The following is a 19772-nucleotide window of genomic DNA, read 5'->3' as shown; positions in this document are numbered from 1 at the left end:
GGGGAAACTGATTTCGCTTAGCGCGTTACGCAGGGCAAGATAATATCATTATAAATAATATTGTTATAAATAATTAAAAAATATCAATTATAATTTCATAGAAATTTTTTATATAAAAATAATATATATATATATATATATGTATATATTAGAAATATGTAAGAAATTCATATCACAATTTTTCTGCAATTTTTCTTTTAAACTTAGATATTCTCTCTCTCTCTCTCTCTCTCTCTCTCTCTCTCTCTCTCTTTTTCTCTCTTCATATAAGAATTTCATATTTATACAGGGTAAAAGGTACGTGAAATGATCATCCCAAAATGAAACAAAAAAAATTGTTTCTAGATTATTTAGAGGCATTTTGCAGGTTGAAAGGTGTGGCCATTTAGTTTTTTAAATCTCCTAAAATTATTTCCAAAACTCTGTGCAGAAAGAGTTCGTTTGATCCATTTTATATGTGCCCCTTGGAAAAGGGGGCGCAAAACGATGCGGAATCTTTAGTTTAATCCATTTTTCTTTACAAATAATAATAATATTCCTGTAAATCGAGATGATAATTTCAATCGCTAAAATCAATTGTATCTAAATACTGTATTCTTCTATAATGATAATATTTATTCGGCGATTAATAGAGCAGCGAGGGATTCTTAAGCATAAAAAGGATAATTATCCCGAGTCTCTTTCGTCGGCGTTTATTCAGAATTTTATTCATTAATTCGTTATTGACGCGTGAAGCGCGCATAAGATGTACAGCGCGTGTCCCGCATCCGGTCCCGGTGGAAACGTCGCGGAAATCGCGAAAACGGCTCCCATGGGGAAGAACCGCATCGAGTCGTTATCGAGTCGCGTTATACGCCGAATTAAAGGGAAACGCTATGGGGTCGTGCTCGAGGCCACGCCTCGTTCTCCGGTTCTCTATATTACTTCTCTTTCTCTTTCTCTCTCTCTCTCTCTCTCGTCCGGGCAACGCGGACAAAACGGTCGAGCTATGTATTTTGTGTGTCGCCGTCTCGTCGGAAGCGATCTGTTTCATTAGATATTTATTCCGCGACGAGATTGCGGAAAAGCGGAGACTAAGTGTATGGAGTTTTACGAAATATAAAATCGTATGGAGAGATCTCTGTCCGTGAAGAATTTTTTATTATTATTTTTATTATTATTCTATCCCGGTAATCTGCTTCCAATGTCAATATGTATTGTATATTCCTTATTTTCCTTTCCTTTCCCCTTTAAAATTAGCATTTTTCTTTTTAACAAATAATTTCGAAGATTCAATATAATTTTAATATTCAATGTTTTATGATAATTAACACTCTGTGTTTTCTAGAAAGAAAACCTGCGTCTATTAATTTTAATCTTATTACACTTAGATACGTACGTATCATGCGATGTTTGCTAAAAAATTAGCTAAAAAAATATTTTACCGCCGCGGAAGAATTTGTAAAGACGAGATCCGAATCGTTGTTCGCGTATTTGAAATAGTTATTTAAAATAATGCATCGAATTTCGAATAGCTAATGAAACTGTTGAATACGGCGACATACGGGCGAGACACAGTATCATGATAAATATGCTGTCGTCTCTTTACTAATCAAGCTCCAGATCTGTCCGGACCAGTTTCGTGATTACGTAATTATGCACTTGCGATGCGAGATAATAATATCTTGCCCAACACGTTCTATCCCCTCATATTATCCATCTGCTATTCAGGATCTATATATCTTTTTAAGTGTTGAAAAATAAGATGTTTACTCTAGTCGATAAATGTGCGATGTTGAAAATTCAACGCAGCATAATCATCGTTATGCATATTTAATGATTAAAATTTTTACAGAGATAATTTAACTCGGCAGCACCTCATAATATATTCCCAATATAAAAATTGAAACTATTTCCAGAACGAAATGATTTCGAAATCTTGTAGAAAGTGAAAAGCAATTTATGAAGCAAAAATTAATGTAAATATAAAAATAGATTCTATTCATATATATTTGTCGAAAAAGCGAGTTTCTCTCAGAAAACAACACGCGCGATCACAATCTCACAACGATATCAAAAATAATGGAATGATAAATGAATTATCTTACCGAGATCGCAACTGTTATCTCACAAATTGTTTTTATACAAAGTAATTTTATATATAATTAATATTTACAGATCATGCATTATTATTTTTGTATCGGATTTGATTAAAATATATTTTACTTCGATATTTTTAATGCTTTATTCGATTCTAGTAAGAAATTCGATAAAACACTTTATTAAAGACAATGCTAGTTTTCTGGATCTATAATTTTTATAAAAATGAGAAAACATAATTAACTATAAGCGCAATCAACTTTGACGCTTGCCGATCAACACAATTAATATAATAAATGTGCTAATTTCTTTTTCGCGCCGATAATTTCTCTCCAATATTTTCCGAAGCTTAATGAATCATGACTTAACTTTCCTTCAGCGAGAAAAAGGTAAAATTTCTCGCGATCGCATCGCATATCGTTGAAACGTCCATCGAAATTATTAGCGAACAATCAGACATTTTTTAATTCACGTGATTCATAATATTGTTTTAAATCCCCCAAAAAATGCAATTAATCGTACTCGATTAACGTGATATTACCTTCGGTTCTAGAAACTCTCGATATTTTTTCAATGTTTATTTATTTGAATTTATTTTTTGATAAAAAAGACGAGGTTGCGAAAAGTTATTTTGTAAACGTAACTCGTTACCCATTCTAAAAAGAAATTTATATTAAAATTTTCTATTGGCTGTTGAAAGATTAGACATTCATTGTGTTGACATTATAAAATATTGAATGCACAGAAGTCACGTCAATAAATAGATTCGTAATAAAATTAAAATGATAAGAAAGTAAGTATTGAAACTCGTTGCCTAGAACAAAATTTCTCTTACCGAAGAAAAAAAATAATGCTTCAAATCTTTATCGGAAAGAGGTGACCACAGCATTAATAAATAAAGCAAAAATAATATGTTACTTTTCAATCCTGTGAAAGACGTGTGAAAAATCCGCGGGCACAGAATAACGCGCTATCACTGACCGTACGACAATCGAAACGACTTATTCATAAAGAATCGACAAGGATGACGAATAGGAATTCGTGACATTGATAAAATCAACGATATTCATCGACTAATGTGATACGGTATCAAAATACCTCGACGTTCTCGATAATATTTTCTTCCGGTGCTCATTCCATTTCGACATAATTTTTAATTTAATATAAGGAATTGTCGATACACACTCCATCATGTAAACAATTAAACGATTGATTTGTATGCTCGTCGATATTTAAATATAAATATTTTTGTAGTATCTAAAAAACGCGGTTAATGACTTAACGCGAAGATTTAGAAGACTTTTATAGGTTTAATTTATATATAGAAAAATTCAGACCCTATATATACTTTTTGTGTCTTAAATAGGCAGTAAACAAACAGTTTCCTATTTAGTTTAAAAAAGAAGAAGCTTTGGATAAAATTATAAGTTAAATATTTTTTTTTTAAGAAGATAATCTGACTGTTTAAGCATCGAAATAGCCATTAAATATAATAGAAGGATTTATATGAAAAATAGAAGAAAAATTTTAACTTGGGTCTTATATCTGAGATTTCATGATTCCGATCCCGATATATTTTGAAAATTTGATGTGTAATTTTCATCTAACGATATTTTAAGAAATTTATGAAGCTGATATGATGTTAGAAAGATAGAAAATTATATATTCTTCGCTTATGTTATCGAAATAAAGTCTTTTCTTTTCAATTTCGGTAATTTTAAGTCAAAATATTCTACATGTATGTATCTCGCACATCTGTATATAACATCCTTTTTTTTTTAATATCTTATTTTTACATCTTATTGTGTCTCGATTCAAAATCATACGCAGTGTTCAATCGGAAACATTCCTTTAGCCAATCATATTAATTGGACATTGCATTTAAGCGCGGTAACATGCTTGCTTAATCCCCGATTAATGGCTAATGGATAAAGCGGACGAGTTATGCTAATAAGCGTGCGCGGGCGCACCAAAACGCGCATGCGTTCATGAATATTCACGCCGCTATATCTGATTACGTCATTGATTGCCGGCGTTCGAAAGTGTTTGCAAACCCGTATCGATGATGCCTGGCAATACGTCCGTTCCCTACACGTGGCGCTTTATCTCACAAAAATCACGGAGATACGATTTAACTCGAATCTCGGCAGAAATTACACAATTGATCAAATTCTTTTCATCGTTTAATGTATCCTTCGTATTTTACATATATTAATGAATTTATTAACATTACACGATGTTATGCAATGTTTAACAGCGAAAAAGAAAGTAAGAGAAACATGCTTTTCACATATTTCAAAAAATTTTTAATTTGTATTATTATTAATGATTGCAGATGAAAGTTAGCTTTTCATTTTACGCATTAAAATAACGATCTTGAGACACGATTTCGATAACTTCGATAACATAATTTAACAAATACTTTTAGCTATTTCTTTTTGCAACGGAACACAAGTAAAAACTGCTATTATAGAACGCGGCTTTTTCTTTTCAAGTTACATATTAGCATTATATCATAAAAGATAAGAAATTTCCATAAAAATATATTTATTATTAAAGCTAAATTATAAAATTAAAAATAAATTTTGTATTGTGAGAAACATCTTTGTATGCATTTTCAGAAACTGATAAATACTTAATTAGAATAAGCATACTGGAACAAATATGTACAAATATTTATCTTATATATTAAATTGATAGTTTACTAAAAATAGATATCAAAATGATTAAAAGGTTCTACATCTAATCTCAATTGAATACATTTCTGATCATAAATTAATCCATAGGCGGAGAAGGGGTGTCTACCCTCGCACCTGCATTCTAAAAAATTTACGCTAATCTAATCAAATCCTTATGAGCAATTATTTATACAAAAGAACATACCTTATCGATAATCCTTTCCCTCACATATATTATAGAAATTAAGATATTGATTGATCTTATATCAATTCGCTCTCATCTTTTCAAGAAATCTCTGAAAGATTTTAACACCGTCGCCTATTATTTATTAAAAGATTATTAACAAATAAAAGCTTAAACGCTCAAGTATTCTTTAATAAATAAAAAATTAAAAACTAATATAAATAAGATTTATAAGATGCATAATTTGTTCCAGATCGATTTGCAACGCAAAACGAGATTCACTTCTCATCATTCGGTGCTTTCAGTGCGAACCAGGATCCATATAATTATATTATTAATTGAATATAGGTTTAAATTTTCCGCACGAAACGAGGTTTAATCTACATATCCGGCGTTTGAAAACCACGCATCTTTTTTTTTTTAATATCCACTTTTTTAACATCCTCTCTTTTTAATTTCTACCTTTGAAACCGAAAGCACCGGGCAATGCGGGATTACCGTATTTGATGCAAAAAAATTGCAAATCCATGCGGGTTGTACAATTGTAGATCTTATTTGGCCCTGAAAGCATCGAATGATATTAAGTAAATTTCATATTTTCGCGAAAAATCCCAAATGTAGAACCGCTTTCACATATTCAATAACGATATTTACACCTAATCTGAAATTAGCCAATGTTAAAATTATTGAGGAGGGAAAAGCGGCTTCGCCCACACATTAATTTTTATAAGAAAAATTTTACTTTGCGCGAAAAATTGTGAAAATATTTAACTAACATTTGTTTGATTATACCTTGAAAATTATATACGAGCGCGTTTCAAATAAGATTAATCCGAATCATTATCCTGAATATATATATGTAAAGATCAAGGTAATCGGCGAGAGATGTTCTCTTTTGTAATCAATTATCAATAATTCTACCAATCATGTATTTTATAGATAAAGTTAAAAATAATATTAAGTTAAATTAATTAATTTCATTTCTCATTATATTGCTTTATTTTTTTAATTCAGAAATAGTCATCAGCAATTTTTTATTTTTACCATTCAGAGTTGAAAACACCTTTAGAAAATATATCATCCAAGTTATCGAAATCTCTCCGAGATTTTGCAAAAAGGGAGAAGAATTTTGAGATTCATTAAAATTTTTACTATAAAAGCACAACTCGCACTGATATCTCATATTAATTGAAGGTAGATAGCAAAGAGAATAAAGATATTACCGTCATACTATTGTGGAAAAATATATCGATACGTATACATTATGATTCGTGTTTAACAAGCTATTAATATTATGAAAAACATATATATACGATTACCTTACATTACGTCGTATAAGGAAGAAATGTAATCCTTGAGTGATAAATAATAATAGTAAATATAAATTACTATTAACGTCACAAATAAGATCGTATATTTCTCCATCTTTTGTCGAATATCTAATTCGTAAATAGAGAGATATAATACAAAAGAAATGTGTCGAGAGAATGTTTCGGTAAATTTGGCCTCACCTTGCCTAAAAAAGATATTTAAAAATCACATTTTTATTACATTTTTCCTTTTATTACACATATATTTACATAGCGACGAATAAGAATTATTAGATACGTATCTCTTTAAACACATATCTCTAAAAGTTACCACCGTCTATTCAAAAAGAGAGAGAAATAAAAGTATTTAAATATAACGTATTTAAGTATAACGAAGAGTTTTTTTACTCTGTCACCCGACGTATATTTCCCCGGTTTCTCGACCGACGTAAAAACGTCGTTTTGTTACATCACACGTGAACGTTAACGCGCGCAATTAACTTTCGCGTAGCCGCGATTAAACTAGGGGTAGGGGGATGAGGAAGCAAGCAGGGAGGTGAGGGTAAATGATTGTCTCCCCCGGTAGCAGGGCATGCGAAAATAGAAAATCCGATTGGCCGTGGCGAAAGAGAGCGGAACAAAAGCCTCATGCAGAATTCAGTGTCGGCCGCTCCTCTATAATCGGAGCGTGGGTATCGACCGGTTATACCTCTACCTACCCGACAGGCCAGGCCAGGCCAGGGTAGGCAGGCAGGCAGGCAGGCAGGTACACCTGCTCGATATGTGTATGCGTGTGCTTTCCCTTATTACGTTACGGCTATTGTGCCGGCACAAGCGACGAACGATCTCTCTCGCCTTCAGGTATTTCGAGCCCCTAAGGGGCCACCTTGTTAATCTCACCCACCGCTCGCCATCTTTACGCCGGGAGCGGCCCGAGATCTCGCAGTCGATACGGCGGCCGAAACTACGATAACGCGCCATTAAGGCGCGCCACTTCGCGTGTATGATTGAAAGGTAGATCTCGCCGAAAGTTTAATAAATTCATCCCGCGTATAATGCGCGTAATTTTGCGAAAACGGCCGGCCGCAGCACTTCGCGATCATCGTCATTCTCTCGTTTCGGGTTATCGGAAGCTTGCTATCGAAACGTACACGTTTGTGGAAAGATCAACAGTTTTGACGATCGGAGAAATTTTTTTTTTCGCACTGCTTAAAATTAGATTATTAATTGTTATCTTTTCTCAAAGGATCTAAAAACAATTGAAAGAAAATAAAATATATAATATATGTATAATATAATATAAATATCCAAAAAAGAGAGAGAGAGAGAGAGAGAGAGAGAGAGAGAGAGAGAGAGAGAGAATTGAAAGATACGTCGCGTCAAAAGTTTTAGTAATACATTCGCGACAGCGTATCTGTATTTTCTTGATGGATGAAAATTCGAAAACCAAATTGTTGGTTCTGCAAGAATCTTTGTTCTCCGATACTCGAGAACCGATCGTATTATTCTCGCGCGCGAGAATACTTTGTTCCTCCCGGCGGCATTGAAACGTGACGTTCCCGAATTAGAGACCATTTTTTTTTTTTTCGCTCACCGCTACGGCCGACTAAGCGAGAAAACGCGCCACGACCGCACCTGGAGACGTTCCAAAAGAGGCACACTCACGCGCGCGCCGATGCAACATTGTTAAGACGGATCGGAGGCCAGTTGCATTGCAGATTCTCGTGCGATCCGGAGTAGCCGCACTCTCAGAAAGGATTTCTGATAACGAGACAAAAAATATTCTTCACATATTTAATCGTATCACAACCTTATGCGGTATAGAAATAAAACAATTTTAAAATTAAATCAATAATTCCTTTTCTTCTCTCTCGAATTAAATAAGATTGTCTTACTATCTTGAGACAAGAGTAACATATACAAATCTAAGCTTATATATTCTTGCGTTTAGAATAACTTGATGTTAGATCGCTACAAATTTCCATCTTCATCTTTGTGAGAAAATTAGCGGGATAGCACCAAGAGCATTTTATTCTAGATTTAAGAATTTTCCATTTAAGATTAAAATATTCCTTTTTCAATGATAAATATGATTGTCGCTATATCGATCCTATTTTATGATAGATTGAAGAGTAATAGCATTAGATCGGAAAATCTTTTCTGTGGGTGCGCTGTCGCGCGCGAGCCGCCATTTTTTCGGGACTCGCTCGATGATTCCTCTCTCACGTCTCCGCCATCGCGTACATATTATATATGTATATAATCTATTTTTTTTCTTCCAATATATATATATATATATATATATATATATATATATATATATATGATAATCTAAATAAATAAAAAAAAATATATATATATTTTTATACATACTCGTAAATTTATTTTTTGATGATTAACTTTGTTCGATTTCCGATACATTAGTTCCTCGAAATAAACTTTAAAAATTCTTTTAGAATAAGATTTTCTGTATAGAATATTTAACCTCTTGAACTGACTTGACTTTCCTTAAGAAATTCAAAAAAAAATTCGGTTTGTTTTTCTAAAAATACTTTCGAATAATTTTCTTAGACACGGTATATAATCGGGGAATAGAAGAGAACATTCTCATAGACCTTTCTTTCGTTTTTCTTAAAATTTCTTTTGATAAAACATCTGGTTGAAATCTTACAAGATTTCGGATCAAAAGAAACTACATCCCGCGATATTCTCGGCAAGCTTGCGAATATTTAAGTCGCATGATAATTATGTAATTTGCTAAAGTGATACAACTCAATTCGCATTTGTCGGAGAAAGGCAGTAAGGAGAGGCGTAAACAGAAGTCCCGGGATTCGAGCGGACGAGAGCGGAAGTCGAGAATGTGGGGCGGTGATGGGCCGCTTCCGGTGGTCCCCGTGTACAGCTCCGTGAGCCAAGTCAGTCGGGACTGTGAATGTCTGTCAGCGAAACCGCAGGCCCGTCTGTCTCATCATTCCATTAAGCGATACGATGCGACGCCCGGCTGTATGCCGGTAGAGGCTTTCCCCGTGTCTCTTGACACCGAGAAAAATAACCTTGGAAACTGGGTTCTACGACGGTGTCGAGGACGGGTAAGCTACACTTATAGGGTAGCTATATTCAATGCTCATCTTTCGCGATTAACGCTCTATTAAATTATAAAAATTAAAAAGGATATCTATCAAAAAAATTTAATAAAATGAGAAAGAGCTCACGATATTGTACAATTTTATTACATATCGTATATATTTCCTATCTCGATTCGAAGTAAATCATTGTGAAACGTACGTTGATAAAAAAAAAAAAAAAAATGCGGTGATGCCGAATATCTATACGAAAGAACAATGGGAGAAAAGATAAAGGAGTAGAAAAAAATTCGGGGAAAGAAACTGACAGATACACGTATCGGGAATTACGAGGTTGAGATGAGGTCCGCGCGGCTTCATTGCACGACGAGGTCACGTGAGCGAGACGGGTCACTTAACTCTCGTTCACTCGCGTGCATTTCGTTTCGGCTTTCCGGTATGCATGCGCGCGTGTCCGTCCATCCGTGTGCATGTGTTCGTCGCGCTCGTGTGCGCGGAGACGCGTCGCTGCTCTAGCTCCAGTCGTGAGAGAGGAAGAAGGCCGCGAGAAAAGGATGAAAGAGGATAAAAAAAAAGCGCGCACGAGGCCGCGAGAAAAAGGAAAAGGAAGAAGTGCCGCAAGAAGAAGGTGAGCGAGCGAACGCAGAGGCTAGAAAAAGAACGACAGGCTGCAAAGACCTCCCTCCCCCCCCCCATCCCATCCCTTCTCGTGTACATAAAAGCTACGTAATTACAAGCGTCTCTCTGTCTCTCCGCTTGTCTTTCATGCCTGCCTCTCTCTTTCTCTGTCTCTCCCTATTCGCGCATCGTTTCTCCTTGTCTCGCTCGCGGCTTCGCGAAGGGGAGCCGCGGCTGTGAAAGAGAAAGAGAGAGAGAGAGAGAGAGAGAGAGAGAGAGAGAGAAAGAGAGGGAGAGGGAGAGGACGATCGCCGGGTGCCACTCATAGAAGCGTAACAATGGCTTTCCATGCCGGCTCAACCAACCAGACGACCGACTGACGATCATGACGAATCGTTCCCGTAGGATTAGTGGGATCGGTCGGTGGGTTTGTTCTCTCTGATCCTTTCCCGATCTATTGTTCTAATCGGGTCTTTTATTTCCTCGAGACGCGGGTAATCTCACTTTGCTGTACCCTTCGTCGCAGAGATGCATCGATGTTTCTTAGAACATTTTTTTTTTTTTTGTTTTTTGACATGCCTATAAAACTGTTGAAATTTTATTCTGACCGTATACACAATGATGGTTTACAGCTTTACACGCTGTACAAGAAAATAGGCGAAACCATTGTTGCTCTTATAATTAAAATAATGAAGTGCGTTTTACTGTACTTCGTGTGGTTGTGCATTTAGGAATAGAGTGATTCCACAATGTGCAACAAATAAATACACGCTATTTTAAAAATATTTTTCATATCAATATTTTACATTACGAGAATATCACTCGTGATAATCATAATTCCGGAGATAAAAGTCACCAATATTATGCATAAATTATTGTATGGATGATATGGAGGCATTTTGGACGTCTGTATATAGATGTATAAGCAAGCAGGCACTCCAAAAACAATCCTCTATCGCATCTTCAATTTCTCACGATGAGCAATTGTGTTTGAAACTCCTGCTTGAGGTACATCCTCTTGTTACCTTAATATTTTCTTCATGCGGTTGATCGGCATAAATCTCTTGAACATCTCTTCCTATCTGATTCTCGGTATCTAGATAATTTTGAGAGTAGGAAAAAAATGCAAAAATTACTCGATGGAAAGATGTCACTAATAACGTGATGCATGAAATCGCACGCAATTGTCTAGAAAATATAAACGTCATTCATACATATAAGAGTGTAAAAATTATTAGACTAACCCAATTTTCTTTTTCTTTGAGTTGAACATATATTTCTCCAAGAGACGTTTTTTAAGAACAATTTTTCTGGGGGGAAAAAAAAATTATTATTATTTTTACTCATAATCTAAGAAGAAAAAAACCATTAAGAAAAAGTAAAAAAAAAAAGAAAAAGAAAAGAAGTAAATTAAGAAAAACTTTATCCAAGATATCAAGTATACGCATATTAAACGCTTAACTTTAAAAGGCCTAACATAATTTAAAACTGTGTTTCCATGCAAGTGCGAAATGTCAAAATAACAGCTTACAATCAGCTGTTTTCTGAATAAATCAGTTTGGTCTTTCAATTTAAATTACTAGTATACAATTTCTGATAAAAACGTTAACAAAATTTTACTATTGTGTAAAGTAACACTTCTTACTAATTAAGAAGGTATTATTAATGATTTATAATAATAATGATAATAAAAATAATATAATTTTTTGAGAATAATTTACGAAAAAAAAATTAACAAATTTTATTCTTTTATTTTAATCTAATAATTTTCACATAAATATATTTATGTATTGTATGGCAATCGAAATATCAAAGATTGTTATTGTCTATCAAATGAGAAGGTCATGAATATTTATTATTCGATTAAACATATGATCTATTACACGCGAGAGAGAGAGATTTCGTCGTTCTTACTTTACAAATGTATCGAGAAGTATTTTACTTAAACATTATCTATACGCTGTCATCGAAACGAATTGCAATCACGTAACAAGAATCCATGTCTATACCAGAATTTACAACAAGACAGTTCGAAATATCTTGACGATGCAATCTCTACTGCTTTCGACAGGCTTTGCACGTGTTCGCTTCGCGAATATAAAAAGACGCGAAACTCGAAACTTGCACAAACGACGTGATATCTGAAAGTGCGAAATATGGCTGTAAAAGTTTCCGCATACGTAAAAGGAAGATAGAATCATCGTTCGCGGATCTTTTTCGTGAACTTTTCATCGCGCAAGATACTCGACAACCAAAACGATAAATTATTCTGGAGTAGAAAATAACTCCATCGCAAAAATGTCGACGTTTCAACCCTTTGATCAAATTCAATCTTTTGCCGGGATCAAATCTTTTCTTCGATTCTTTCTTTCGAATTAAATCTATAGAAAATAATCTTCCCATACATCTAAGCCCAAGGAGAAATTCGAACGAAAATATATCGCGGCAAAAATGAGATCGCAAAGAGATAGGATTTAAGAAGAGAGGCCACGAAATGTCAAAGTCTAGCTAATGGAACGTCAAAATCTTCACTATCGCCGAGATCCGGCGGATCGATGAAAGTGTTTCGCATGTAAACGCGATTCTCTCCGCGACGCGCTAAGGCAGGCTAGCTAAAAATAAAAGTACAAAGTTCGGATTGGCACGTTCAGCGGCCTCGTTGACTGTCTTTTTTCGCGGGCACGCTCGGCAAATCTCGCATATCTAATGAGCCTCACGCACACGCATATACGCGAATATTAACCATGAGCCTCTCCCTCGTTTAAATATTCGTGCCGACACTCGGCTCGTTGTCGTTGCCTGCACGTCGAGCTCTCGGCCCGTGAATCCTGCAACAAACGGAGCTCATCGCATCGCACGCGGTGAAAGCCAGGAAGACGGCTGAGCGAGGGAGCGAGATGGAAGCAGAAGTTTCTTTATCGTGTCTGATGAAGTGCCGGTCGGAGAAAAAGCACCAGAGAGAGTGCATTCGTTTAAACGAAAAGAAGAAGTATACGTCAAATATGACATATATAAAGAATAAAAAGGCTAGCATTTGAGACTAAGTGAAATTTAGAAAGAGAGAGAGAGAGAAAGTACAAAAATATATATATATTAGTAAAATTTTTCTTTAAATAAAATCAGGAAAATGGAATTAAAACACAGCAAAGAATGCGTGCGATGTGTTATGTAGTTTATTAATAGATTGAGATCGGTTTGATGACATAAATAGCTGGGTACACAGGAAGAGAGAGCGTACACAAATAGTTCATATGCAGCAGGATATTTAATCGATTATTCCATATTACATAATAAACCATCTACTGTCATTATCCGTCGTATAAATAGAACGGAGGACAAATATTCTTGTACAAACTGCTCAAAATATCTAACATTGGTAAAAATAACCAACAAAATTAATTATTATTCATACATTCCGTATAACGTTTCGATACGATTTTTCCGTAAACTATCGCACGCGGATGGTGTATTATAAAGTTTTTCTGAAAGATTACTCCAAAGTCTCGGCGCGCAAAGTAAAAAAAAAAAAAAAAGAAAAGAAAGAGAAAGATACACCGGGTACACTCTCTCACAGTCAACCGTAGGAGCGAGGAGGAGCGACTTACACATCAGAGAGATGGAAAGGGGAAAGAAACGCGGAGTAGAGAAAGAAGCGCTCTTATACCACCGGCGAAGCGACGAGAGAAAGGGAGAAATAGAGAGAGAGAGAGAGAGAGAGAGAGAGAGAGAGGACCAATACGAGCAAAGTGAAACAGAGGAGCGAACGTAATACGAGAGAGAGAGAGAGAGAGAGAGAGAGAGCCGAGGAGGGGGCTGGCAAAAGAGCCGAAGGTCTCGCGCTCTCTTGGCGTAGCTACAGACAGATAATACGTGCGCACATGTGTATGTGTGTATACTCGCACGTGGCTCTGCGTATGTGTGCACGCGCGCGCGCGCGCGCGTGGAAGCGCCGACGTGCCCGCTAACGCTTAAGAGACCCGTGGAATATCGTGAAGCCTGCCTCTTCGTGCACCGATGCACCGCGTTGCATCCTCGCGCCTAGCGATCTCGAGATTCGCAACCTTCGGAATTATATATATCGACGAGATAGGAGGGAAAAAGCGCGAATATAGGATAGAATTTGAGACTTTTGAATGATCGAAGCGTGGCGATTAGATCTGAAGCGATTTCATATATATCTAAAACGTAATATGGTTTATCGTGTCAAAATGCATATATAATTTGTATAATCAAATGCTCAAGTTTATAATTATTATTAAATATATTTTTTATCATATTATTAGATATATATTTCATTCATTTCTATTTTCTCTCTTTCCTATTTCCTTGTACGTATATGCGCTGATCACGAAACCGCGACGAAGTCTCATCGCTTGCCAAGAACTCCCTCGCAGACAAGCTTTAAACAGGCCACCAAGTATGCAAAGCCGCTAACTTGTCGAAAATTCACTTGATCTATAAACGTATCTTATTTAAAAATGTTCATCTACGGTACCTCCTGAATTTCGACGAGAACGTTTATTTTGAGACGAGCGACTTTTTGCGAGACGCTTCGCGGTCGAGAAAGTCCTTGAATTTGCACCAAACGCAACAACGAGCGACGACCGCGACGGCTCCGTTAGAATTCCGCTAGCCGGAGGGATCCGTGCAAGAGAAAGAGAGAAAGAGAGAGGGGGGGGAGGCAAGAGGAGAAAGGAAGAGGAGAGAGAGAGAGAGAGAGAGAGTAAAATAGAACGAGAGCAGCGAACGACCGCCGGCACCGACGAGAGGGATCCCGATAAGACGAGGAGGAGGTGGGAAAAGCGGGAGGTAGAAGAAGAGGTTAGATCTTATTACGGCCTCGCGCACCTCGTGGCTTACGATGCAGGCGAGAGAGCCGGGGCCGAAAGTCATGACCGAGGCGGAATAGACGTCTGGCAAGCATACGAAGATGTATTGTCGATCGCTGGATAGAAAATGACGCTTCGAGAGGAGTAGGTACGCACGTAAAGAGATTCGCGCGCGATCCTTTCTTTTTTATACTCGACGTGTTTCGCGAGGAAGAAAAACGAACAAGATCGTGATGGCGAGTTCGCCACGTGGGCCTCGCGAATTTATCGCGCCACCCACGTGGAAATCGTTTTCATTCAATTCCTAGAGCAAACGCGTGCCTGAGATGCATGTATGTGTGTGTACATATATGATACGTCATCTAATTCTCTTTTTTTATATTTTGCTATGACAAAAAAAGAATATATACATATATATATATTTAAGGAAATTCCATAAGGATCGGCATAAAATAGGCTTAATAGCATGTAAATGCAGCTATTTTATTTCTTGAGAATTAAATTGCTCGAAGATTAAATTTCGATATCAGAGACTTGCAAATTTTATGATAGGAGCGATTTCGAGCGATTATTCCTAAGCTCTCGGATTGATATTAAAAATCTCTCCCGCTCTGTTGTTTTCCTTTTATATAATCACCTCTCGCAAAGGACACAACTTTAAATTAAGTTTACGATACAGTTGTAATCTCTTAATATTTAATATAATGATGCAGAATAATGCAGATGTATATCTGTATCGGCGGAAGGAACCAATCCCCGTAGTCGGAACTGCATAATCATATCGGCGAGAAGACGATATATTGTATATTAGCGAGCAAAGCCGAGCGACTAATTGTAAACATCGTAAAAAACGGCGAAGGATGGTGAAAAGGACCCGAGATCCAATAACGCGCACACGATTCTTGATAGTGAACGGGGAAAGAGCGGCGACGTGAAAATAGAAGGAAAAAAGGGGAGTTCGAAGGAGCCGAGCGAAACATGCCAGGTCGGAATGCACGAGAACGAAGGGAGAGAAAGCGAGAGGGTGATAGCAGACGATCTCGTTGTCAGTAGCACTCCCCGTAGAATACGTAGGACCTCGAACTCGTCCGCGGATCGATACCGGGTTCCTGGTGGACTCGCGCGCGAAGGGGGGCTTCGGCAGGGAGCTCGGGGTGGAAGAAGCAACGAGGTGGGAGGCAAGAGAGACGGGGCTGGGAGGGGGGGGGGCTGCAGAGTGGGTGAGTGCCGAGGAGAACGAGCGGTGGTGTTTGTGGGGTGCGGGGGTGGCCTGGCGCGCACGGGGACGCCTCGGGGGTGTTTCTATGACGACGGGAATTATCGGCAGGGGTGGCTTGCCGCGGGGGGAAACAACTTTCCCCTCCTCGCTACCTCTCTTTCTCACGGGTTCGGCTTCTCTTTTCTTTCTTTCTTTGCCGTGTGGCGAACTTCTGATTCTCGCGACGCCGATCCCGCGACGATGGTCCACGCGAAAGGGTTCCTCTTCCTTCCTCGGCGATGGGGAAGAGTATCGCGGATCGGTACGCCAACCAAGTGTTCTTTAGCTCGCCGAGGACTCGCGAAGGAATTTTATCTGCCACTATATGGTACCAAAAACCGACGATTCACGAGCCTCGAACATACAATTTTATGTTATTTCGATATATGAATTTAGAAATTTCCACCCGAACAATATCTTGATAAATTATGTTCCTTTCCTTTTCTTATTAATATAAATTTTTCTATCAAATTTTCCTATTTCCTTATCAATATCAAGCAGTCTTAATTCTTCACTAATATTGTAATCCATAAAATTGCGACAAATCCAATTGTTTTTACATATTTTTAAGTATACAAACGTATTAAATTTTATGCCAAAAGAGAATTCAACGATTCTTCAATGAAAACACTTTAATTTCTACTATATCCCTAATTTTGTATAAATAATATGATGAATAATCAGAAGCGCGTCAACAGCATACTGTATAGTTATTGGAGAGTTAAGAATTAAATGATTCACAGTAATTGACGTTTCTAACAGCATAAAACATTATGGAGTTTTGAGTATCAATCTTTTCATTGAGTAACATTCGCCAAATTCGCGAATATCCATTGCTCTCTAGGTTAAAAACATAAAATATATAAGCGTGTATCTCGTAGAGGATGTACATTTCGTCGAGGCAAGTGTAGAAGACGAGAATTTCGGCGTACGAGTCCATTCGACACATGTAAGTATCGTAAAGAAAGACGGGGTGACGACGACTTCGAAGATCGTTTATAGCCAAGTCGACGTAATTACAAATCTTTGAGGGACAAGAAAATACAAGCCGTTCAATCTTCTGGCTACTCTCACAACCTTCGTCCTTCGTGAGAATGCGTTTTGTTCAGCTATAACGGCTTCGAAGGAAAGGCAAGTTCGATTATCTCGCAAAGGGCTTATTATTTACGCATTCGATTGCTAATGAGCGGACGCTAATGTCGTTCCGTGATTTACCTTGAAATCACTGATTCCATAACTCAAATGCCGATTCTTTCGAGATCCTTAACGAGAGTTCTCCACGAAGATACTCGATAATTTCGTCCTCCATCGTGATTCTGGAAAGTTCTCTGAGAGATGGTTTATGCTACTATGTTATACATCATACCACTTTCCTGCGCTCAAGATAATAAATATGTAAACATTAAAGAAATAAAAGAAGAGAGGAAAATTAAAAATAGAAAAAAAAACAGCTTAAGAGACTAGATCTGCAATGATATGTAATATAGAAAATGAAGAGAATAATATTTTTACTAGAGTATTATATTCCGTTGTTTTGTACGATCGATTCTCACTGATTATTCGATATATATCGGCTGGATTTCTACAATTTTTTAATACTCTCCATTTTAGCTACGTGAAAGGATGATGTCTCAAGAGAGGGGAGGGTAGATGTGACAATTACAATGCCGCAAGCAGATGAAAGCACGCGAGAAACACCGTCTTAGCGGAGCGGACAAGTTCGTTGCATCAGCACTCATATTTTCATATTCATGTGACACGAATTCACGGAAAGGAATGTATGTACAAGAATTTTTCTCGCCCATGTTTTTTCCAGGTTGGCTCGTAACTCATTCACTGCCCTTCCCTCTCTTTCTCTCTTTCTCCATCCGACCCCATCCGGCGATTATTACGAGATTATTACGACATGCGATCTACCTAGCTCGTATTTTTTTGCATAAGAATACTGTATTGTTAATACTATATATGTTATTATTAACGCGGAAAAATTATTGATGCGTAATGGATATAATCACAGCAGCTAACAAGAAACACTATTCGTATTACAAAACAGTCTCATATAATATGTATAATAACACAGAAAAATATAATAATGATAAATATAATTTCGATATTCGATAACAATATTTAAATATTTGATTAAATGTACGTACGGCGTGTCTTCGACCGTTTCGCGACGTATGAATTGGTTTTTGCTCGCACGAAGCTCTCGTAAAATAATAACGTTTATCAAAATATCACTGTGCGCTTAATGAAATTTTGTACATTTGCATTGTCGATCATTGTTGATCGTGAGACAAAATCTGATAACGTAGGGCTGACAATTGTTGCGCTTTGAGACGCGTGCTTTGAAAGCGGATAGATCTGATAAGAAGGAAAATCGTCAAATTTCGACGTGTGTAGAACCGGGAGGAAGACATCGAATACCAACGATCTCACCTCGAGATATCGATAGCGAGGCCGAGGTCGTCGGATCTCGTGTCGTGGAAAGTTCCACTCGCTTGAGAGAGGCAGGCAACATGCGCGGCGTGGTGCGCGATTTCGATCGTTCACGCGCAGACGAAAAACGGCCAAATTATATCTCGGCTTCGGAATGAGATAGCGATTTCACTCTTGTTGCATACGATTCCATACCATTTCGCGGCTCTACCGTTTAAATCCCATCACGATCGCTCGAGCGGAAGCCGAGTTATAGCGAATACTCGGAATCCATTTTTTGAACTCTTACACATGACAAATTTCGACGTTTATCAAGAACCATCGGCTTTCTAAGCTTGAAAAACGTTCGATAACGACTTAAGATACTATTCGCGTTTCGCTATCACTAAAAATATCGCCGAATATTATTTAAATATACCGAGTAAGCTAAATATTCGTTAAATTACGAAGATTACAATAAGTTTGAATTCTAATATACACTAGATTTTTTTTCAGTATAGTATATCCTTTTTATACATATAGTAAAGGTAATATTTTATAAAATGTAATTTAGAATACTATTTATCATTACTAGACATTTTCAATCACAAGTCATACCCTTATTTAAGATATTCGATTTGTCAAACAATTTCCATTGTCCGGACGAACAAAAAATGCAGGAGAATTAGTAACACGGAAAAAATAAAGAGATAGAATGGCTACAGACAGAATTTCATGATCTTTCGCAGCGATGTTTCAAAAATAAAGATGAAAAAAGTGACCTGGAGGTCGAAAGAAAAGCCCTTCGGGAGAAGGTATAAGAAAGGAAAGCTGAATTACTTTATCACAAAACGGTTTCGTAACAAATAAGAACTTTGAGGAAGGGCCGAAAGCGATTCGCCTAAGCCAACCAAATGGTCGGGCTGACTGGTCAAAAAAGCACATCACAGCTTGTGGCCTCTTGCTAGTAAAGCCTAAAATTACTTTTGCACCATAAAATAAAATAAGACGGAAATTCCAGCAGAAATTCTCGAGAAAAACAATCGGATTTGAAGAATTGCAGAATAATCTGTTAATTATTTTTTTCGTATTATATCGTTTGTTTGTAATTGGAAGGTATTTATTTTGGATTTGAATATCTAAATCACACGACGATGATTATCAGTGAATTTAATGTTGTTAATCTCGAGACACGTGTCCGTATTGATTGACGGAAATTTGGAAAATCATTTTATTATTATCAGTGTTTGTTAAAACGAATGTTTCATTAAAAAAAAAAAATAAAAAAAAAGACCGAGTGTTTCAAAAATATCTC

The 19772-nt window shown here is 36.8% G+C and overlaps 1 long non-coding RNA gene across 1 annotated transcript in view; it reads right to left on the bottom strand.

Moving 5' to 3' along the window:
• LOC138944721 (uncharacterized) overlaps nt 1–19772 on the bottom strand; it is a 107843-nt gene that overhangs the window by 78380 nt on the left and 9691 nt on the right. Inside the window, exon 2 of the long non-coding RNA XR_011448859.1 lies at nt 10978–11048. This is a non-coding gene — a long non-coding RNA (uncharacterized lncRNA). The remainder of the gene's footprint in view (nt 1–10977; nt 11049–19772) is intronic.

The sequence above is a fragment of the Polyergus mexicanus genome, unplaced genomic scaffold, assembly GCF_030449975.1.
Source record: "Polyergus mexicanus isolate NDT 795.1 unplaced genomic scaffold, iyPolMexi1.0 SCAF_2, whole genome shotgun sequence".
Classification (NCBI taxonomy): domain Eukaryota; kingdom Metazoa; phylum Arthropoda; class Insecta; order Hymenoptera; family Formicidae; genus Polyergus; species Polyergus mexicanus.
Note: the sequence above shows the minus strand (reverse complement) of the source record. Positions and strands in the feature narration are given on the sequence as shown.